The sequence below is a fragment of the Chrysemys picta genome, chromosome 11, assembly GCF_011386835.1.
Source record: "Chrysemys picta bellii isolate R12L10 chromosome 11, ASM1138683v2, whole genome shotgun sequence".
Taxonomy (NCBI): Eukaryota; Metazoa; Chordata; order Testudines; family Emydidae; genus Chrysemys; species Chrysemys picta.
This window is the reverse complement of record NC_088801.1, coordinates 55,484,196-55,508,544: the sequence shown is the minus strand read 5'-3', so window position 1 is coordinate 55,508,544 and position 24,349 is coordinate 55,484,196.

Sequence of the window (24,349 nt, the reverse complement as noted above, 5' to 3'; positions counted from 1 at the left end):
TGCGGGCCACATGGAGATGGGGAGAGTTGGTGTCTGAGTGGGGGTAGAGGGACACATGTGGACAGGAGGTGCAGGGACACATGGGGGTGCAGGAACACATGGGGACAGATGTGCCTGACTGAATGGGAGAGGCAAGGGGTCAGCCAGGGTCTGCATGGGGGAAGCTCCCTAACAATCCCTCCTCGCTCTCCCCCCCCCTCAAAAAAACAAACAAACCTGTTCCATACTTTTCACACCCATACCCAAAACAACCCTCCAAGTTCATACCCAGTCTCCTTCCCAGCAATTTACTTCCCTCTCCCTCAGCTCCTCCGTTACCCCTGACTCCCCCAAGCCTTTGAACTGCCTCTGAGGGGTATGGAAAATACAGTTCTGTATTGTAGTTTAAATGAATTCCTACTCAGAATTCTGTATTAATATCCCTAGTAAGAATTTATTTGTCAAAAAACATTTCCTGAATCTTTTTTGTTGTCTGTATTGTTACGGACATACTTGACAGGTATTTTGAAATAAATGACCCAAAATAATTGAAACTGATGTGATTCTATTATGTTGTTTTTGACCAATAAAATATGCAGATATAAAAATATTGTGCCCAGAATTTTTAACTTTTTGTTGCAGAATTCCCTCAGCAGTACTACATAAAGCCCCCCCCGGGCAGCGGGACTCGGGAGCAGCTGCTGCTGCAGCTCCCACTGCCGCGGGGGGAGGAAGCGGCCGATGGCCAAGCTCAGCGGCCGCGGCTCTGGCGCCCAGGCCCAATTGGGTTGGCTCTTAATTGACAAACAAATTTAGCTTAATCTCTACTCACGTCTCCATTTTGTTCTATATCGATTTGATTGATGTTGGAGGTAAAGAAATGACATCACATCTGTGCTGTTTTTAGTTTGGTACTGTAATGTTTTTTCATACACAAAGAACAAACAGATTCTTTCAGAATGATCTTCACTTTAGAATAAGTGAATAATAAAACTAGTCTCCATCTGAGATAGCATGCAGGGTGTGTCCCTTTTACAATCTGCACCAAACTGAACATACCATAATTGCTAATCTGTCTCAGTAGACAGAGCCCCAGAGATTTAAACATGTGACTTTTTTTTTTTAAAGCGTATTGAAGTTTCTGCATTTTAAAGAAAAAGTTCCCCACTTAGATGGGAGAAAAATATATTGTCAGGATTACCTAAACAATTCTGAACTCAAAACATACAATGGTAATAAAATCTTGATTGTACCTGTGGTATAACCTGTGCCACCTTTGAGTTTTTTGTGTAACAGGCCTAGCATTACCATGTTGTAATGTGCATTCTTTGGTTTGAGTTTGTCCTTTCTTTATGTGACCAACCAGCGACTTGAGTGGCTGGGCCAAATCCTTGGGGTCTGGCAGATCTGCACAAAACATAAACCAGACTGTCTGCAAATGTGGCATAGAACTCACCTATTGTAATTCTAAATTCCTGGACTACTGTGTACAGATCGGCTCCCTCAGTGTGAGTTAAAACAGCTCTTATGTTGGAGCAGACTAAGACATGCTAATAACACCAACAGGCCAAAGCCACACCATTGGGGGGCATAGCAGCAGGGAAGAAGAGTGGCATAGGAGCTTCTGTACCATCAGTGTTCACCTTGCACTGGGGTGATCTTCCCATGGCTGGAGGATTTCACCACAGTTTAGTGCAAATTATACCCCTGGGGGAATTCTTCACCACTGTGGATGCACAGAATTCATGTGTCCTGTACACAATTTTTTTTCCTGCAGAAAGTATGTCCAAAAAGTGCTGCAGTTCTGTCTCTCTCCCACCAGAGGCCACTGTAGTGCCAGAACAGCCAGCAGCATGAACGAAGCTGGCAGTTCTGGCACCACGGCAGCCTCTGGTGGGAACTGCAGCACTTCTGAGCAGAACGTATTTTCTGTGGCTGGGGGAAAAAAATTGTGCTTGTGCAGAGTTGCAGAATTCCCCCAGGAGTAGAAGTTTATCCCAGCACTCTGCCTGCGGAGTCAGGTTAGGACAGAATGGGGCACATGGGTCTGCTGGGGGAGGAGGGTTCAGAATGGTTGGTGGGGACAAACTGGGGCATGGGCTCAGGAGCTAGTGGGATAACAGCATTGAGTCAGGGGCTGAATGGGAGTGGATGTGCAAGGCCACATGGAGAGGGGGGCTGCAGGGATACTTGGGGATGGGGGAGGAGGCTGCAGAGACCCATGAGGAGGGAGGTGCAGAGACAAGGGCAGATGTGCCTGACTGTATGGGAGAGCTTGGGGTCTGAATGTGGGAGGCTCCCCAACTCCCTAACAATCCCATCTTCCCCCTGCCCCCCAAAAATCTGTTCCATGCTTCTCCCACCCAACAACCCTCCTGGATCACTTCAGGATCCTTTCCTCTCCCTCAGCTTCTCTGTTACCCCTGACACACACACCCCCCACAGCCTTTGCACTGCTTCTGATAGGTGCAGGAAATACAATTCTGTGTTGTCATTTAAATGAATTACTTTTATTGGACCAGAGTGTAATCTCTCTAAGATTACAGAGTGTTTTGCATATATCATTCATCAAAATTCTTGTGTGAAATTTGTTTCAATCCCTTAGGATGCGAGCCTATGTTCAAACGCCTTTGGGTGGACTGCAGTGCCTTGCTACCTTGAGATGCTGTTAGTAGCACTCTGGGCACTGATGTTGCATGAAGGAGGCTGCCAGCTCAGCTATGAGCAATTAAACACTTTCTGTTGGGGATTATGAGCACCTAGGTGGTAATCATTGGGCTAACGATGTAATTGGGCAGAAGTAAGTGGAAGGAGCTGGAAGCAAGGGAGCTCAGAAAGTGAGCCTAGGCTGAGGACTGCAGGCTGCAGGGAAGTCTTTCTTGCTGTAAACCTGAATTATATTGTAATATTTTGTCAAGGAAGAATAAACACACACTTAGTGAAAGGGTAACAACCTGATATGTGTTTGTGACAATGAGACCACACAAAGTGGCTGGGCAGTGCTAGTGACAGAGGTGCCCTGTGGCAGATGCAGAAGTTAGATGGCTGAGCAATCAAGATATTGACTCGTCACTCATACAAAAGAAGATTTGTTTTAGCCCAGTTAATGCTATATTGAAATACTATAAAAATCTACTATACTGTGGGGTTAGATTTTTAGAAGTCTGTGGGAGTTTTGCCATTGACTTTAATGAAGCCAGCATTTCACCTTATATTTTGTATGTTTTGACCATAGGTATGTTATCAAAATTTTAGGATCACTGCATTTCTCACATTATCAGTTGTCTATTGAAAGATTTCATCTGTGTGATTCTGTCTTAAATGGCCTGATCTTGGCTTGCCCTATTGAATGTGATTTACATTCTTTTCATAATCAGATGAATCCCATTTTAAGACATTCAACACAGGCAAAGAGGATAAGAGGCGCAGATTGCCAGCAAAGCTGTCATAGGATGCTATAATTCACTTTGATTTGGAAATCTCTTACAGTGAGCAACAACTAGGCAAAAGACATTGTATTTATTTCTCTTAGCAGAGATTCTAATTTTCCAGACCATTTCATTGCCTACTGGCAATTGTCTAGTTCAAGCCTAAGCATCCCAGCTTTGAGTATAGAAACCAGCTATTACGAGGCCTTTTGCATCCTATTTTTCTCATAGTCAATTAAAGAAACCCCCATGTATTCAAACTTTCCTTAAACAGAATATTAAGATTCCAAAAAGTCAGTTCTTTTGACTGCCATACCCCACATCAAGAAAGTAATGTCAGGTGACCACATAAGGTCATGTCTTACCACTGATTTTTTTACATAAAAGATCAATTTGCTGAACTGGGACTTCCGTGGTTGGTACACCACCACGAGGTACAAAGTATAGGGGATGAGATTGTGTCACCAAGATCCACACATGGAGAGACCTCTCCATGCATACATCTTGCCTGTGCCATATGAAAGTGGCATTCTTTAGCTTTTCCAGTCCTTCCAACCCCCTATTTAAAAATAAAAAGGAATGTCTGTCTTTTGAGCATCATAGAGTCTTCCTGGGCATTATTTCATCAGTCATTTTCCCTTTTGTTAATACAGTAAATCTCACTCATAGGTGTTGCTCCCAAACTTCACAAATGCAAAATAAATCTTCCTTAAAGTGAACCATAAAAGGAATGACATCATTGAAGTAAAAGACTGCAGGATGGGACTTCAAAATAGTATATACATTTACAAAATAGCAGAGCATGCTTATATTCAATCAACAGGTCCTCCATCTTTACTAATATTGATGTAAGCAGAGTCAGGATGAGCTCTACCCTGACATCTGGTGGTGAATTATGGCGAGTGTGGAAAAGAACTCCAGGGGCTGATCTTGTTTGCATAGCACACCCACTTGCCTGGCATGAAACAACAGCAACTCAAAGTGGTTACTTTGGCTGGTGTGGGATCCTCAGTTTTCTCTGTTATTGGGACAGGAAGAATAAAGTTTTGTTACCCTGATTCTGTGAATCCAGGCCAGTGAAACTGTTGTATGACAGAAGGACTGAGTGAGTCCTTCACCATTACCTAAGTAGCACTTGCTTGACAAGGGGCATGGGTTACAAAACCCAGTGAGGGGAGAGCGGAAGGGGGCAGGTATTTGTACCTGATGGTATGGGCCCTCTCTGAGGGGTTGAAACACCAATTGCACTACCTCCTCTCTCCACTGTTGAATGTCAGAGCTAACTTTGATTCCATTAGGAGTCTAGTTACAGACTGCTGAGCTGAATTCACTTTGGGCCAATGGTGCACTAGCACTGGGGCTCCCCTACTATGAGCTGAAATTTGCTAAGAGCTGAAATCACAAAAGAGCTAAAGTTATTAAGAGCTGAGATCACTGAGGCTGTGTTAACTAGTGGGGGAGCCTGCAGCTATATTGCTAAGCAGCTGGCGGAGCAGCGAGCAGAGTGGAGCCTTGCGGGGACGGTTGGAGTGGAGCTGAGCGACTCACAGGTCGGTGAGTGGAGCGGAGCGGCTGGAGGAGCAGCGAGCAGAGCGGAGCCTTGTGGGAGCGGCCCAAGGGACAGCTGAAGTGGAGCAGAGCTGAGTGGCTCACAGGTCGGTGAGCAGAATGGAGCAGCTGCCAGAGCAGTTTGTGGGATGGCGGGAGCAGCTCACGGGGCAGCTGGTGGAGTGGAGCAGCTCGTGGTGAAGGCTGCGGCGGAACCCCGTCAGCCTCGGATCACGTAAGGTGCCCCTTAACACCCTGCGTGCCCCCCACCCCAAACTCTGTGGCTGCTCTGACCAGGGACAGAGACTTTGGGGGGTTGTTGGACTTTTGGGACTTTGGTGATCCTTGGGTTGCTGGTTTCAAGAACTCAAGGGAAAGGACACAACTTGCTGGGGTGGGTTTTTTGCTCATGGTTTGTGTTATGAATCCTGTTTGTGGTTTTCCAATTTAATGCTGATGTCGTTTACCTCATGTTATTAAACATTTTCTGTTACACTCAGACTCCGTGCTTGCGAGAGGGGAAGTATTGCCTCTTAGAGGCACCCAGGGGGTGGTATGTAATTGTCCCAGGTCACTGGGTGGGGGCTCGAGCGGTTTTGCATTGCGTTATTGAAACGGAACCCCTAGATACAGAACCCGGCCCTTGTTGCTGCCAACTTAGATGGGCAGAAGGGTTACATTAACATAGAAGATTATGGTTTTCTATTCTCCCACAATGGAGTTATTGCTTAACCGTGGTAATAGTTGGGGAAATACATAGGTCTTGTGGTGTGGCTGAGTGGTTGAAGCACAACTGATCAGAGTAATATTGATGTTATTTTAAATACATACGAGTGAAAAATATCAGTTACTGATACTTCTGAGCAGGAAACATGATTTCTTTAGTCAGATATAAAGAATTAAAACAAAGAAAAGCTGACAGCATTGATGGAACTATATTTTAATGTCATGAAGTACTGTGCCACAAATTAGAAAGCACTGCATTGTTTATATACAGAGGTAAGTCTTTTAGATAGACCTTTTTTATAGAAAAGCAGCAACACAAATCAAAACAATGACAAAAATATTAAGTGATCAATATTAACATAATCTTTAAATAGATTCATTAACTGCAGGAGGTTCAAAAGAAAGATGCATTTGGCTACTAGTATTAGGGTTATAGTACAAATTCAAGGGTATGTATTCACTACCCACCGGATTGGTGGGTAGCAATCTATCCAGCGGGGATCGAGTTAGTCTAGACGCGATAAATCGACCCCCAAGCGCTCTCCTGTACTCCAGCGCCATGAGAGGCACAAGCGGAGTCAACGTGGGAACGGCAGCAGTAAGTCAATCTAAGTACATCGACTTAAGCTGAAGATGAATAACTTAGATCGATTCCTCCCCACCCCCAGTGTAGACAAGGGCCAAGTCTACAACTCCAGATATTTAGATGCACCTGACATCTGTTACTGCCGCAATTGTGCTGAAAAATAATAGGCCAGATTCCCTAGTGCGATGCTGCTAATTTTGCTCCTGGGAGAATTCTGCGCCAAAAAAAATTAAAAATTCTGCACACAATATTTTAAAATTCTGCATATTTTGTCAAAACAACACTATATAATCATGCCAGTTTCAATTATTTTTGTAATTTATTTGAAAATACCTGTCGGCAAGTATGTCTGTAACAATACAGACCAAAAAAAGGTTTGGGTAATTTTTTTTTTTTTATAAATAGATTCCTTACTAGGCATATTAATACAGAAGTTGGTCCAATAAAAGATATTACAACATCCACCTTGTATCTCACATTAGGAAAGATCATGCAAAACTGCAATTATTTGCAGTGCACACATTATTCACTAACCTGTCAACACTTGAATGCTTTAAATGTAACTTTAAGTATAGTTTGCTATTGAATTTACAGGAGGAGGAGTTTGTACACAATTTTTATAGTATCTGCCTTCCACTAGCCAGCATTCATATATTTTAAAATAGTAGAGATTTATCTGAGTCCTTAGACTTGTGTTTAGAAGAACCTTGGTGGGAAGGATAAAGACTAGGTCCTCCCTGACGAGTGTCATAATACTAGAGGTAGTTGGAGTCCTGAAACTGCTTAAGATTTTTCTTTTGGTAGAAAAGCTGTAGTCCAAGAACTTCTGACAATAAAAACACAGTGATGAGATGAAAATTATTAAAGACAAAAACCACCCACAAATGCAATGAGTGGACTAACTCCACAGAGTATAATATATATTTTTCAGCTAACAAAAACAACTGTTGAAGATTAATCCTTTTGTGTTGGATATTTTTTGTTTGTGAAATCCATTGCCACATAGAAACAGCTGGTGCCAAGGAGTTAAGCTTCCTGGATTAGTTCAGCGCATTGAATAGATGCAATCAAGTAAATTCAAATAAGATTCCACCAGCTGTTTAAAAAAGCAGTGTCAGGTTAGATTTGACCATATAGTCTCAGATAGATATAGTTTTAAAATAGGCCCTTTCAGTGATATCTAAAAAGCTCAATGTTTGGCCAACTTCATTATTGTCAGATTTATGGCAAGGTTTACAGAGTACGTGACTTTTTGCCCACATTTTCTACTGCCTCAGAGAATCTAAAGGGAAAAAAAAAAAGACATATCCCAGTTCAACACTGGTACCTGTGTATATGTGCCACTGTACTGTAAATGACACAATTATATATAAAAAACCCTAGACTTAACAAAATTACACTCATTGTAATTAGTCCTTTATTTTTCCACACAGTGAAACAAGTCTTCAGCTTCCAAATCTTGAAGTCCTTATTCAGTTTCCTTTTTCTCAAATTTTTACTCAGGCAAAACTCCTGTAATTCTTAAGCCCTTCAATTCTCCTCCAACTCTCATTGGGCCAAATCTCATTGGGCCAAACCCTGATGGTCTTAGGGCTGGAAGCCATCCCATTCCTGTCAATGTGGCTACTCTTTTCAGTCAGGTGGGCTGGATTTGACCCATTGGCTTTAAGAGTTTTGTCTAAATGAGGATTTTGAAATATGTCAGATTATGAACTAAACAAGTCTGTGAAAACAAACAATGATAGGCTTTTGTTCTGTATTTCTCTTGAAATTTTGCACCTATTTACCAGGTGTATTTGGACACAGTGTGATATGAATGAGCCTCTGTTAGGATTCCTTCCAAGACCTTGTTCCCCTCGGCTTTCCAAGAACTCAGTTTGACTTCAGATTTTGTCACTCAGGTAGCTTTACTTGGTATATAGCAAAGCTATGCTCAGATGACCAGATTCAAGCGTAGGGTGTGGATATAGGGCATACCATATATCCACAGTTACATTGCATCATACATTTTGGTATTGGCTTGGTTACTTTGTAGGAACCAATCCCTGTACAACATGCTCTATCCATGTGCTGTTCATGCATAATCTGACCTCTGTTTTATCTTACATTTAGGCTTGTTTACTAATACCAGGATGATCCTGCTGATTTTAGCTAGCCATCCTGACTCCAGCATACTGCTTGTTATGACAACGTAATCTTCCGTTCACCATCCCAATCACACCTACTAAGAAATGAGGCAAGTTACTTATATCAAGCTAGGCCTCCAGCCTCCCCAGGCATGCAGTTAGATGTAAGGGTGAATAGCCTAATTAGTAAAAAAAAAAAAAAAAAAAGTTAGTATAGTTCTACCTGAAAGTCTAAGACCTTCATGCATGCCCAGGAAACTGCATATTTAACTCTAGCCCTCTGGTTTTGTGACTGAAGCTACTGTACACTGGACATGTCCGATCAGGGTACAGAACAGTCCTAGTTTACTTGTGGCTCAAACATATGGTACAGATCAAAGAACATTTGCAGCTGTCTGGCAAAACATTGTCTTGCTAGCACCTGTCATACACTTTAAGCTTTTCAGTAGATTTCCCAAGTGTGCATTCAGTTGCAGGATCACTATTTCTATGCTGATACTTTCTGTTCATGCTACATTCTAGCACTTCTCAGAAACAAATGGAGCTAGCACTTGCAATGCATCACATATTGCAAGTTCTCTATATATACAAATTAATTTCAACCTGCTCTGCCAAATCCTGTGCAGTGCTGTTGGACTGACTAAATTAAGAGGTTTCCCAAATGTATGCTTGTGATATTGTCTGAGACATACCAAGTTCCATCCAGAAGATAGTTGTATTATCTGGAATATCCAGCCTATCTCTTAATTTTCATGTGTTGAATGTTATGCCAGGAATTGATTCTGGGAGGTCCTTCATAGTTTAGCCCCAAAGTGATAGTCTGATGTTGTCTGGCCACAACAGAAGAAAGAAAGGAAGCAATGATGTGATTTAATTAGGTCTCAACTTTATTCACTTAAAATCTGGGAGTACCCAGCTAGAAATTGTACAGTGTGGGTTCATCATTTTCTTAATAATTTCCACATAATCCCCAATGTGGATTGATTGGGAACCTCCCACTTTTCCTTCACATGAGGGATAAAGAGGGCTAGAAAAGGATGGGTGTCTGCTGTACCAGATGTAAGAGCCCCAAAACACCTTCCTCAGCTCTCTTAAGAGTGCTTTCTTTCAAATCCTCTACCAATCCATTTTATTGGGTAACCGTACCTGCACTGGACATCTGACAATAGATTTATGTACTAAGTTGTGACATTATAACCTAGCTCCTCCATCCCATCCCACCAGGATTGAAACCTGCTGTGGGGAAGGAAGGAAGGAAGGGCAGTGCCGCCGCCCCTGCACTTGGTCCAGCTTCTTACTCTTCCCTACTCTGTCCGCATACAATTTTCCCCTCTACTAACTCTTCATTGAAAGAGGACTCCTTAAAGGGACAACAACCCCTTTTCTTCTGGTCAGCTGGACGAGGACGCACGGTATAGAACTTCAGTGAGCACATTTTAATAGTTTTACTCATAGAAATATCAAGTATCTTTTTGTAGAGATATATCATAGCACTTTACTGGAGTTATTCAGATGATACCTTTGATAAGGGGGGAGATAAAGTAGCATGAATTAACCAGCAAAACCAAATTATTTATTACGTGTTCTCTTGCTGCTTTCAGCTTCTTCACTAAGGAATTAAATGTAATCCCATCAGTGAGTCTAATAGGGTGCTCAGGGTGGGAACAAAGATTGTCATTCTAGTTTGATTAGAACAGACTTTTCCATTTTTTTCTACTACTTCATGAAATACAGTGTTTCTCAAATGATAAGCTATGAACAGTGACCTCACCATGATGACCAGCTTGCTCACATTGCCAGATTCACATGATCTAAGGCCTGCAATGTGCATTGTTCAGTCATGTGCACTGTGTTAACAGAATCAATGACATTAGAGATAAAAAAGACTTTTGTCATGTAGACTATCTGTGGGCCTGTACTGTTCCCTACAGCATAGTTCCTGTACTTTGTCCAATTTAGCTTTAAAAATCTCTAACGATGAGACACTTACCATATTCAGGCTTGATTCTCCACTCCAAATGGGAGTGGTAGCATGTTGCTAGGCAATGGAGAATTAAGCCTCTATATTCCAAGAATAGGGCCCAATCAGTCTGGCCCTACAGTTGTAAATAGTGCTGTAATGTCTGTAATCTGTGTTTAGCCTGTCAAAATTTAAATCCAAGTTGCACACAGTTCTGCTCTTGATAGTTGCTCTAGTGAGAGGTGAGCACTAGGTACGCTTTATTCAAAGGAACTCCTGGGGGAAAAAAGTCCTGTGTGGGCAAAGCTGCAAACTTTTTAATACTACAGCTGGGATAAAATATATGATTTACTATGTGAAAGCTTAAGCTTTTGAAGTTCCTCTAGAGAATAAGTTAAAGATAGTGGGACTCAGGTTATGTCTTCACTGACTAAAAAAAAAGGGGGATAACTAATGTGTGTTAGCTAAATATAGTGGCGACCAGGGACTTACGTTTTACTGTGAAGTAAACTAGGTGAGGCTAACCTCAGGTGGGGCTATAGTGCTGATCCCCTCATCTAGCTATCATACAATAAACACTACAGGTGCTTTGTCTCCACTTAGAATTTTACAGTGTGATCACTCACATGTTAGGTATCTTGCTATTTTTACAGCTTGGTGTCAGTGAAGGCAAAGGCTTAGACTGGATGTCTTTATAGAGAAAAATCTCCTATTTTCCAAAGGAATAAGGAATTCAGGATCAAGCAGAGTGTACTTAGTGCTCTCCTCTTGCTGTAATTACTCAGTTAATTCCCTGGAAACAATCAGCTTTTGTTGGAGGACCCAGATCTGAATTACTTGAGAAAGACCTGAAATTTGTGATGTGGCCATGTGAGATTTTCTTTCTTTTTCATTATGCAGTTTTAAAGTGCCGAACAGAGATTTTTAACAGCTTGTGGCAGCTTCGTTTTGGCTCCAGAATGGTCCCCTGAAGGGACAGCTGGAATGTTTACCGCATTGTAATCTTGTATTCCTGTTATGTAATCACATTCTAACCCAATTTTTTTTTTACAGATTTTTTGTATTTTAGGTATTTCCTTGCTATGCTCCTGTGAATATAGCTGAAGTCTGACAAGTATTCTTGATCCAAGTGTGCCAGTGTAGGAATGACCTTGATATGTTTAACTGCGACTCCAAATATCATTAGAATCCTCACACCTCCATGGCAGAACATCAGCAGCTGTAAATGCTCCTAGAAGTTTTATCTGCTCCACTGTACTTCTTGTTGTAATAGCTTAATGATTCTTTGAAAGTCTACACTCAGGGGTTGAGTAAGGTTTCCTGGGGCCTTGGGCCAGAGCAAATGAGGAGGCCCTGCCCCACTCTTGACACCCACGGCCCCACCCACAGCCCCACCTCTTTCTACCTCTTCCTCGAGCCCATCCCTGTTCCCCCCCCATCCCACCTTCCCCTGCAGCCCCAAGACCGGAGAAGCGCCACAGCCTCAGGGAGCGAGAGCTCCTCCAGTCCCAGGGTCGCAGTGGGGGTCCCGGTGCTGGGGCTTCCCTCGCCACCCCCCGGGCTTCTGTGGGGGACCAGGGCTGGGGCGCTGGGGATTCTCCCGCCCCGCCAGCCATTTTTGCTGGAGAGCAGAGTCAGTCGCAGGGGCTTCCTCTGCTGCCCCACGGCTTCTGCTGGGGATTGGTGAAGGGCACTGGTGGGGGGCTTGCTCTGAACCATGGCTTTTGCTGGGGATTGAGTTGTTAGCCACTGGGAGGGATGACTTCCCCTATCCCTAGGCTTCATCCAGGGATAGGGTCTGCAGGGAGTGATCCCCCCGCCCCAGTCGCCAGCCCAGTGTTGCTGCTGGGGAGTGGGTGCAGGGGCTTCCCCCGCCTGAGGGCTGCTGTGGAGTGGGGTTGGGGCGCAGTGCCTTTCCTTGCCCCGCTTGTGGATTTTTTTCTGGGGGGGCCCCCAGTTGGCCAGGGCCCATGGGCATGGGCCCCGTGTGCCCAGTAGCTAATTCACCACTATCTACAACCAGTGGTTCTCAAACTCTAGTATTGGTGACCCCTTTCACACACCAAACCTATGAGTGCGATTCCCCCCTTATAAATTAAAACCACTTTTTTTATATTTAACACTATTATAAATGCTGGAGGCGAAGCGGAGTTTGGAGATAGAAGCTGACAGCTAGCGACCCCCCCATGTAATAACCTTGCAACCCCCTGAGGGGTCACGACCCCTAGTTTGAGAACGCCTGATCTACACTGAGTAGTAGTTGTTGTTATCAATTCTTCCTTTTTTGCCACATTTGAATTTTAAATGTTTAAAAGCACTTGCAAGGCCTCAGCACCTGTCTCCAGTTTAGCCTGTCATGCAAGTTACTGTAGCACACAGCAGTGTGTCTTTCCTCTGCATTGGTGCCCCATTTCATCACTAGAATAGATTACGAGAAAGAGTGCTCTACTTGTAACAAATTCTTGGTAGCTCATTTAGGGGTCAGTCTTAGGTGCTGAGCACCTCCGATCCCATTGAGGCTTGGCAGAATTTGGCCATTCGTTCCTGCATACTGTATTGTGAATTCCTTCATTCTTTAAATGAATGTCAGGATTTTTTAGAGAAGTTGTTTGTTCTTTTTGTCTGTATGACTATGTTTTATGTGGTAGATTTATCTAATATTCTTGACACTGGTGAGGTTTCTTCCTGTACTCAGCCTTTCTGTTCTCCCAAGGACTCTCCAGCTGGGATAGTGTTTTTTTTTTCTAGAGATTTTGCAATGTTTTGTTCACCACTATTCATTCTTGTAATAATTAGCCCAATCCACAACACAAGAAAAGAAAGTTGTATTCATTGATATGTGCTGTCTCCACTATCATTTGCTTTGTCTTTTCAGGGCACAGTGGAATTCCCTGATAAAGCTGGTTATAAGGCAGTTTTTCATCCACCCCTAATACCATTTACTACCTTTTGTTCAGGAACTGTAGATAGGTACATACTAGAAGGAGAGGGGGCAGGGTGTAACATTGTTAGGTATCTTGTTTTTACAGGTTGGAGCTCTGCACCACAAAATAGTGATGTCATGTTGTTGTTGGGTTCCCCCCCCCCAAAAGCAACCATATAATACGGTCAATCAGAATGACCTTTATTTGACATTAAGAGAGCAATAAAACAAGAAAGTACTAAAGCAAACCATCCATGGGACAGCACACAATCTGTGGTTGGCCTGTAGCAGGCTGTATTTGAACACACAATGGCTGCCTTTGCTGTAGGGCAGGACTTTCTCCATTTAGAGGTACACTATATGGGACACAAATCGTAACAGAGACAGGTTGCAAACATCATATCTCATGCCCCTCCTTTTTGTTTTGAGCAGAAATGGGGGAAGGTGAATGAGATCATACTCAGGATAGCCTGAGGGTTCCTGCCACCATTGTGATCTTGCCGGTTGTGATTATGGGGACAACTCTGAGCAAGTGGTGAAATGGTCACTGTCTCTTTGAAGGTCCCTTCCACTGAGGATAGGGCTGTCAACACTTCTGAGGTATAAGGTGTGACAAAGTTCCTCCTCTACCTTGGTGGGTCCTGCGCTTATTGGCGGATTTGCTCGCTTCACAGATTCACCCTGTGGGTCAGGAAACAGTCCAGAGACCTTCCCCTCTGGTAGAAGCTATAGTCCAGGTCAATTCCTCCTGTGTTTGATCAGGAGTTGGGAGGTATGGGGGGAACCCGGGCCCGCCCTCTACTCCGGGTTCCAGCCCAGGGCCCTGTGGACTGCAGCTGTTTAGAGTGCCTCCTGGTACAGTTGCACGACACCTACAATTCCCTGGGCTACTTCCCCATGGCCTCCTCCCAACACCTTCTTTGTCCTCACTACTGGACCTTCTTCCTGCTGTCTGATAACGCTTGTACTTCTCTGTCCTCCAGCAGTACGCCTACTCACTCTCAGCTTCTTGCACACCTCTTGCTCCCAGTTCCTCACACACACTTCCTCTTCTCTGACTCCCTGACTTGACTGGAGTGAGCCCTTTTATAGCATCAGAGGGACCTTAAGAGTCAGGTGGCCTATTAGCCTGGAGCAGCCCCTGCTCTGGTCACTCAGGGAACAGAAAACTACTTATCCAGTGGCCAGTATATCTCCCTTCTTCTACTCTGCTGTTCCCAACTGGTCTGGGTCTATCACATATCCCTCCCCCCTGCTCAACACCAAGGGGTTGGGCAGCTTGGGACGCCAGACAGTGTACACGTGATAAGCCATCGGCATTGCCATGGCGACTCCCTGCTCTGTGCTGTATGGGGAACTGGAAAGGTTGGAGGGATAAGAACCACCTGGTTACCCTTTGTGTTCTTTTCCTTGTTCCGTTGCATCCATTGAAGAGGTGCATGGTCGGTCACGAGGACAAATCTGCACCCCAGCAGGTAGTAACGCAGCGTTTCCATGGCCCATTTTACGGTGAGGCATTCTCTCTCTACCATGGCGTATTTTTGTTCCCTCGGAAGGAGTTTCCTGCTGAGGTAGCGAATTGGGTGTTCCTCTTCCCCAGCCATCTGCGACAGGACAGCCACTAGCCCCACCTCGGATGCATCTGTCTGAAGGATGAATTCCTTGGTGGAATCCGGGGCCATCAATACGGGGTTACTGCAGAGGGCAGTCCGTAGGTCTGCCAATGCCCTCTCTGCTGCGTTGGACCATCTGACTGGATCCGGACCACGGTCCTTCACTAAGTCCGTTAGGGGACTTGCCCTTGTGGCAAAATAGGGAATGAAATGCCAGTAATACCCCACCACCCCTAGGAATGCTCGGACCTGTTTCTTACTACTTGGTCGTGGCCAATTTTGGATGGCCTCTAACTTGTTCAGTTGAGGTTTCACCAGACCTTTTCCTACCACGTAGCCAAGCTATTTGGCCTCTGTGAACCCCACAGCACACTTAACAGGGTTTGCCGTAAGGCCAGCGCGCCTGAAGGTATCAAGGACTGCCCCCCCCTTCTTCATGTGGGTTTCCCAGTCTGGGGTATGAATCACCACGTCATCCAAGTAGGCCGCAGCACAGCTGGCATGGGGGCGTAATAACTTGTCCATGAGGCACTGAAAGGTAACTGGGGCCCCATGTAGTCCAAAAGGAAGGACCGTATACTGGAAAAGACCCTCTGGTGTAGAGAACGCTGTCTTCTCCTTTGCATCTTCAGCTAGGGGAATCTGCCAGTACTCCTTTGTCAAGTCTAGGGTCGTCTACTAATTAGTCTATGCGGGGTATAGGGTAGGCATCAAACTGGGATATCTCAATTAGTCACTGGAAGTCATTGCAGAACCTCGTGGTGCCATCAGGTTTGGGCACCAACACTATTGGGCTGGACCACTGACTGAGAGATTCTTCAATGATCCCCATCTCCAGCATTTTCCTGACTTCTGCTTTTATTTCCTCCCTTTTGGCTGCTGGCACCCGGTAGGGCCTCATTGTTACTCTGGCCCTAAGGTTCGTGACAATGTGATGATATGTCCCAGTTGTGCAACCCGACTTTGTTGAGAATACATCTTGATATTGGGCGATCATCTCAGTTACCTCTTTCTTCTTGGCTGTCGTTAGATCGGGAGACACCCTCACCTGTCCAGGGTTTTTGTTCCCTGGGTGTAGGTCTTCCCGAACCACTGTGCACGCCTCTCGGGTAAACCAGGGTTTCAGAAGGTTGACATGATATATCTGTTCTAGTTTGACGTCCCAGTTATCGCACCTTGTAATTTACGTCCCCTACGGGTTCAACTATTTCGTACGGCCCTTGCCACTGGGCCAACAGCTTACTTTCGGCTGTTGGTACCAGTACCATTACTCGGTCACCGGGCTGAAACTGACGAACCTTGACTTGACGATTGTAGTAGGTTTGCTGGGCCTCTTGGGCCTTTTCTAGGTGCTCCCTCACTATGGGAGTGACCTGCGTTAGCCGGTCTCATCAGTAGCACATGCTCTACTATGTTCTTCCCCTCACTGGGTTCCTCCTCCCAAATTTCCTTGGCTATGTTCAGGATGCCTCGGGGGTTGCGCCCATATAACAGCTCAAAGGGGGAGAATCCAGTTGAGGCCTGAGGTACCTCCCGGCTAGCGAACATAAGGTAAGGTAGTAGGGTGTCCCAGTCCTTCCCGTCCCGACTTACCACCTTCCTGATCATAGCCTTGAGGGTTCGGTTAAACCTTTCTACCAACCCATCAGTCTGCGGATGATACCCTGAGAACTTCAGTCTATGTATATGGAGCAGCGTACAGAGGTCCTTCATTAGCTTCGACATAAATGGGGTTCCTTGGTCTGTTAATATCGCCTTTGGTAGCCCCACTCGGGCAAAGATCCCCACCAACTCCTTAGCTATCGTTTTAGAGGCCGTGTTTCGCAGGGGGACGGCTTCTGGGTAGCGAGTAGCATAATCCAGAATGACAAGTATATATTGGTGGCCCCGGGCTGTCTTCTGCAGGGGTCCCACTAGGTCCATGGCTATTCGCTCGAAGGGGACCTCTATGATGTGAAGGGGTACTAAAGGTGCCCTCAAGTGGGGACGGGGACTGTGCAGCTGACACTCCGGGCAGGACGCACAGTACCTCTGCACTTCTTAATGTACTCCGGGCCAGAAGAACCATCGTAGGACCCTGGCCAGGATCTTCTCTACCCCCAAATGTCCCCCAAAAAGATGACTATGGGCAAGACTTAATACAGTGTTCTGGTGTTTCTGAGGTACTAGGATCTGCAGTACCTTCTGCCCCTGTACTGGTGCAACCCGGTATAAGAGATCCTTCTTCATTATGAAGTAGGGTCCTGGTCCCTGGGTTTTCCCTTCCATGGGGACCCCATCTATTTCAGTCACCTCCTTCCTAATGTTGTCGTACCTTGGGTCTTCTGCCTGGTCCCGTCCAAAATGTCCTCTTCCGGGGCTAATCTGCCCGAGATCTAGGGGGCCAGTCTCTGTTGCCTCTACTGGTTCAGAAGTGTTAGGGTGGGGGTCAGACTTGGGTGCTTCTTCTTCCTGGGTGGCCTCCGTTCAGCTGCTCGGGTCTGCCTACCTACGAGAGCGACCCTCTGGCTTTGGGTCAGTATTCAGGTTCCCAAGGCCTTAGCTGCCCTCCTTTCCCTTTTTGTCTGCCTACCCTGTCTGGGAGTGGAGAACAAATCTGGGGATTTCAGAGAAGACTGGGGGTTGACAGTCTACTGTGGATGCCTCACTAACTTCAGGGTTTCCCCCTTTCTCCAATCCCTTTACCGGGAGTAAGTCTCCAAACCCTGGGAAGTCCCTCCCTATGAGCACCGGGTATGGGAGTTTAGGGACTACACCTGCTGCTACCTCAGTAGTGTTCCCCTGAATCTCGATTTTTACTGGGATGGTAGGGTAATAACCAGCTGTCCCATGGACACAGGTTATCCCCGTATGCTTAGCCCACAGCAGCTGACTATGCTTCACGAGCTTCCCCGAAACAAGCGTGATAGCACTCCCCGAATCAACCAGTGCTGTGGTCTCTACCCCATTTAGTTTCACTGGTCTGGTATACATATGTGGGGTTAGTGAGACCCCCCCACAAGGTGGATTAGGGAGCATGGGTCTGCCCAGTTCCCCAGGTTACACTGCATAGGCTCCTCAGCATTGGGACACTGTGCAGCTATGTGTCCCCACTCCCCGCAGGCATAACATCTGTATGGAGCCCTAGGCATTCCCAGGTCTCTTGGTTTGGGCAGTCTAACATCACGATCCTCTTCTCCCTCAGTGCTCCAACTCTTTGTGGCCTCTAGTGGGCCTTCAGCCCCTCTCTTTTTCCACCTGGGCCCTCTTGGTGGCCCAGTCACCCGAGCTTTGGGGCTTGGTGCTGCTAATTTAACCCGGGGTGCCTCTTCCTTAACTGATCGGGTCAGCTCCCTCGCCGTCCTTCGCCTCTCTACCAATGCGACGACCTCGTCGTAGGTGCAGGGTTCATTCTGGCTTACCCAGGCGCGAAGGTCTGGCGGTAGTCCCCTCATGTATTGGTCAATGACCAGAACCTCTAGTATCTCTTCTGGATTCCGGGACTCAGTTCGCAACCACTTTCGTGTGAGATGGATGAGGTCATACAATTGGGACCGTGGGGTTTTGTTTTCCTGGTACCTCCACTCGTGATACCGCTGGGCCCGCACTGCAGTCGTTACCCCAGATCTGGCCAGGATCTCTGCTTTCAGCTGGGGGTAGTCTGCTGCAGCCTCTTCAGGCAGATCATAATAGGCCTTCTGGGCCTCCCCACACAGGAATGGGGCAAGGATGCCAGACCACTGATCTCGAGGCCAGGCCTCCCGTAGGGCTGTCCTCTCAAAGGCCAGAAGGTATGCCTCTACATCATCCTCCCGCGTCATTTTCTGCAGCCAATGGCTGGCCCGTATAAGCCGCATCCCATCATGGCCATGATTCAGCTCTGTAAGGGTCTTCACCTGGCTTACCAGTTCTTGCAACATAGCTCGGTCTTGAGCAGCCTGATCCATCAGCAGGTGATTAGTCTCTTGCTGCAGCCGCCCTGCCTCCTGTTGGGAAGCTGCCTGGACACGGGTAGCCTCCTGCTGGGCCGCCGTAGCTTGTATCAGTGCCCACACTACGCCATCCATTGTGGTGAAAAAATAAATAAACCCTCTTTTTTTAGAATCACCCTCCTTCCACCACGCTGTGCACCCCAAATCCCACCCCTGACACCAGTTGTGACAAAGTTCCTCCTCCACCTTGGTGGGTCCTGCGCTTATTGGCGGATTTGCTCGCTTCACAGATTCACCCTGTGGGTCAGGAAACAGTCCAGAGACCTTCCCCTCTGGTAGAAGCTATAGTCCAGGTCAATTCCTCCTGTGTTTGATCAGGAGTTGGGAGGTATGGGGGGAACCCGGGCCCGCCCTCACCTCCGGGTTCCAGCCCAGGGCCCTGTGGACTGCAACTGTTTAGAGTGCCTCCTGGTATAGTTGCACGACACCTACAACTCCCTGGGCTACTTCCCCATGGCCCCCTCCCAACACCTTCTTTGTCCTCACCACCAGACCTTCCTCCTGATGTCTGATAACGCTTGTTCTTCTCAGTCCTCCAGCAGTACGCCTACTCACTCTCAGCTTCTTGCACACCTCTTGCTCCCAGTTCCCCTCTCACGCACACTTCCTCTTCTCTGACTCCCTGGCTTGATTGGAGTGAGCCCTTTTATAGCATCAGAGGGACCTTAATTAGAGTCAGGTGCTTAACTGTCTCACCTGACGCTTAGCAGGTTAATTGGAGTCAGGTGGTCTATTAGCCTGGAGCAGCCCCTGCTCTGGTCACTCAGGGAACAAAAAACTACTTATCCAGTGGCCAGTATATCTCCCTTCTTCTACTCTGCTGTTCCCAACTGGTCTGGGTCTATCACAGAGGTCATCAGAGGAGAGTCCTCTCACTGCAAATTGAATGCAGGGATTGCCCCCACATGATCCTGTTGCAGGTGCAGTTGTTCCCTAGCCATTTTCACCATTCTAAATGACATTTTCAGTGCCTGTGTTTTTGGCATCTGTATTGATTTATAGATACACACTTCTTTCCTCAAACCAACCAGCTATGCTGAAATGGGCTTCCTGGCTAAATATAATACTATGGGTGAAGATCATGTAATGTAACTGCTTCTATCAGAACTTAAAGAAGGATTAGCTGGAGCTGGCACAGGAAGAATGCTTATTTGGTTAATCTTCAGGGTTCCTTGATAGAATGGGTTTATTTTTCTGGCATTGTTTATTTTCCTTATGCAATATAAATGCCATTACAATGTTTGGCAGCTCTCTTGCATAGCTTGGTTGAATTTCTGTTGCTAATGGTTCTGTGTGAAATGCATAAACACATTACCTTGTTTGACAGGAACACTGAGGCGCAAGCATCTCTTGAATAGAAGGTTCCATGTGCAGTGTGAGGTTTCTTATTTTTCTTTTGGCCTGGGCGGCATTTCTCAACTCTGTTCATTCCATTATCAACCCAATGCTACCTTTAAAAAGAATTAACATCATTAAAATAACCTTCTGCCTAAATGCCAGGGAAATAACTGTTTTCTTTATATAACTTACAGCATAGCCTGCTCACTTAATGCATGCTATTTATTTAGTTACAAATGTAATGTTTAAAAAGCCTCTCACACATGGCAACTGCTGCTACTGTGGGAAGGGTGCAGCTCCTAAAGTGTTAGACTGGAGTTTGCTAACCTGGGCTTTTGATTGACAATCAATTGTAGGCCAAATATGTAATTCATATAACCATTGTTCATTGTCTAGAGAAGTGTAAAGTAATGTAAAAGGGTGTCATAAGGAGGAGGGAGAAAACTTGTTCACCTTAGCCTCTAAGGATAGAACAAGAAGCAATGGGTTTAAACTGCAGCAAGGGAGGTCTAGGTTGGACATTAGGAAAAAGTTCCTAATTGTCAGGGTGGTTAAACACTGGAATAAACTACCTAGGGAGGTTGTGGAATCTCCATCTCTGGAGATATTTAAGAGTAGGTTAGATAAATGTCTATCAGGGACGGTCTAGACAGTATTTGGTCCTGGCATGAGGGCAGGGGACTGGACTCGATGAACTCTCGAGGTCCCTTCCAGTCCTAGAATCTATGAATCTATGCAACTAGGGGCTCTAAATAAGCATTCTAGGATTTGTTTGTTCTCTGGAGATAACACATTTCTGTATTTCTATAGATGGTATTTCTGTGCCTCTGTTGGCCTAATTCTGCTCTCACTTAATTGGTTTCAGCGGAGTTACTCCTGATATACACTATTGTAATTAGTGCAGAATCAGGCCCAGTGTGTCTATCTTTGAATTCTCCTGACTTATTGTTAAGATTTGTGATCCCCTCTCAGCTCCACCAGTGTTTTCATATCTTCACAACTTCAGTTTTTGTATCAGGTGTCCCATCCTACATGCCTGCATCACCACAGAAATCCTTTTGCATGCTTCTGCAAGTGTATTCTCAGTGAACAATGTATTCTCCTTCGCCAGCAGTGAAAGTGCTCTACTGTCACACAAACAGTGGTGCATCAGTATTCTGGAAAGGTTGAGAGCCACTGTGCTAGGTTACTGCACCCCTTTCAGGTGTCTGATTTGTATTGTGTACCCCAAGTTACAAGTCACTTAAAAACTACTTGCTTACAATATCAGACATAAAAATACAAAAGTGTCACAGCACACTATTACTGAAAAAAATGTTTACGTTCTCATTTTTACCATATAATTATAAAATAAATCAGTTGGAATATAAATATTGTACTTACATTTCAGTGTATGTGCATATAGAGCAGTATGAAATTTTAGTTTGTACTAACTTTGCTAGTGCTTTTTATGAAGCTTGTTGTAAAACTAGGCAAATATCTAGATGAGTTGATGTACCACCTGGAAGACCTCTGTGTACTCCCAGGGGTACACAAACTCCTGGTTGAGAACCACTGCTCTAGCACATCTCTACACCACAGGCTACCCAGGATGCATTACTACTGTAAATTGCATGAAATGGCTTTCTTTTGCAGAGCTGACCTTCACTTTTACTGTCAAACAGAAAATACATACAAATATGGTTACAGTCAAATTTAGATGAAATGTTTGTGGGAGCTAACTCTACATCCATTGCCTATGGGTACAGCTCTAAAACTGATCTCTGCAAGCACGAAGAAGAATTGACAATTACTTTTGGTCATCTCACCTTTAACCCATACTTGGTGATCTTCATTCACATTTCAGTTTGCTTCTTTAGAAGCACTAGGTATTGTAATAGATTATATTTGCTATAACCAGGAATTGTCAACAGTTTCTACTACAATTCTTTTGTTTGGGGGATGCATTTCATTTTTTATTATTATTATGATTATTATTTAAAATTGCTTTATTTATTCTCTAAACTGAGGTCAGATTTTTTGTTTGATTGTTAAATTTACCAATATTCATCTGGGCCAATCCTGCATCTGGTAAAACACTGATTTAAGATGGGAGCTTTGTCAGAGTAAGACCTGCAGATTCAAGCCCCAAACAGACTGGCCCAGATGGTTTGGTGCACTGAATTTCTCCTTGGCACAGAAGAGGGGTGCAGGGCTATCTGTTAAGCTCCCTGATACTTTGTCGGGCAGGCATATATCCAGCCAGAGAAACTGTCTGTGACACGTGGTAACAGTTCCCAAGGGATCATTTACCAACCGGAGATTGCCTGGAGTGCAGCAGGCTCCAGCCATTCCCCCTTTTTGCCCTTTCTGCTGTAATTGCAGAGGTGTATGTGTGCTGTAAGAACTGGCTATGACAACTATATGCCCACTGAGAATTCCCTTATGTCAGAAAAATCCCCAGTTGGGAAATTGCAGATGGTTTCCACTCCCATTATGTTCTCTGTGCAACACAAACAGGGCAGGCTAGGACAGAGAATGTGGCCTGCAGCTTTTGGCATCTAGGGTGATTGTTCTTTCAATCATTGCTTTCACCTTCTGCACAATAATCTTTCCAGAAGTATTGTGAAACATGTCATTTCCACATCATGCGAATGTGTCTCTGTTTTATACTTTTACCCATTTTTATACTAGTCATAATATAGAAACTCTCATTTTGGGCATTTATCTCTGGCCACTCCCATGAATGCAATTGTATTGCCAGAAGACATACTCGGTAGACTACAGAATTATTTCTTACATTTCAACACTTTTGCCTGTTGCTTAGGGATGATGTCTCCCTGTAGGCCATTACTTCTCCAGCTCTCTCTTGCTTATTACACCTATGGCTAGATGGAGATCTTGTTTTGCCAATTTATCTTTTGTCTGTGCTAGATTCTGCTATAGGAAATAACCAAAGGGAAGAGAATGAGAAGAAAAGGTATTAGAGTTCCATTTTACTTTCTCTCATTTTTGCTATTTTATATTTATTTATATTTAAATATTTTTAGTGCTATTGTAGGGTATGGAAATCAGAAAAAATCTTGCCTGACAGTGTGCTTGTAACTTATTAATATTAATGCTGGCTAATCAATTATTTTAAATTAGAAGCTCTCTTCAGTTATCTCAACCACATTCAAGGCTACATTATCTTTGCATTCCCTTTCTAATACACATCTTTATGACCTTATTTTGTAATTTTCTCATCACATATAGTACCTTCAGGACAGTGAAGTGATACCTATGATCCATTAAAGAACGGTGACAAAGGGATTAATGGAATCCAGCCAATATGAAATCAGAAAAAAGGTTGAGTTTTAACCAGTTTCATTTTGGGTAAACATTTTTTACAATTCACCTTAACATTTGTTAGTAGTTTTGGCTGGTTTTAAATAATTTTGTGGGATAATTTAAAATTTGTTTTTTTTCCTCTGCTGAATCATTGGCCTAAGAATATGTTACAACTATCTGCTAATAGCTTCAGTATTGTGGTTCTACTTTATATATTTTTCAGGTCTCAGATTCCCTGTGGGGCTAGTATGGTTTTCTATAACATCCAGCAAATAAGAGTTTTGTGCCTGAGATACATCATAACCTTAATCTCAGGGGCCATAAGATCCACAGAAAATAACTTCTCATCTCAGAGGTTCCCCAGCATGCATTTTAGATGTAGCAGAAAGCTCAAGATCTCTGAGTGCTGCAGGTCTGGGTTACAGAAAGCCATCATACCCCTCGGAACACCAGCAAACTTCTGACACGTGCTCTTCCTGCGATGAGAGGGAGACCCTGGCGCATATCTGTGTAGGGTGGGTGCATCCGGTTCCAGCTCCTCTTCTGACTCCTCCAGATCCTCTTGCTGAGGTTCTGTCTGCACTTCTACCCGCATATCCTAATTCACACACACCCACAAAATTGTGAGACCACCTCATCAGCTTCATCCTGGTGTTGGCCAAGATGACCATCCATCATACCAGGAGGAAGAAGGTGGATGTGGGGATACTCTGCGACTGGGGAAAGAGGGGGCTATTTCCAGTCTTTCATCTGATCTCACCTCCTAACAGAGTTCCTTTGGGCAGTGTCCACTAACTCCATAAACACCTTTGAGCAGCAGTAGGTGCTGTTGGGGGTTCTCT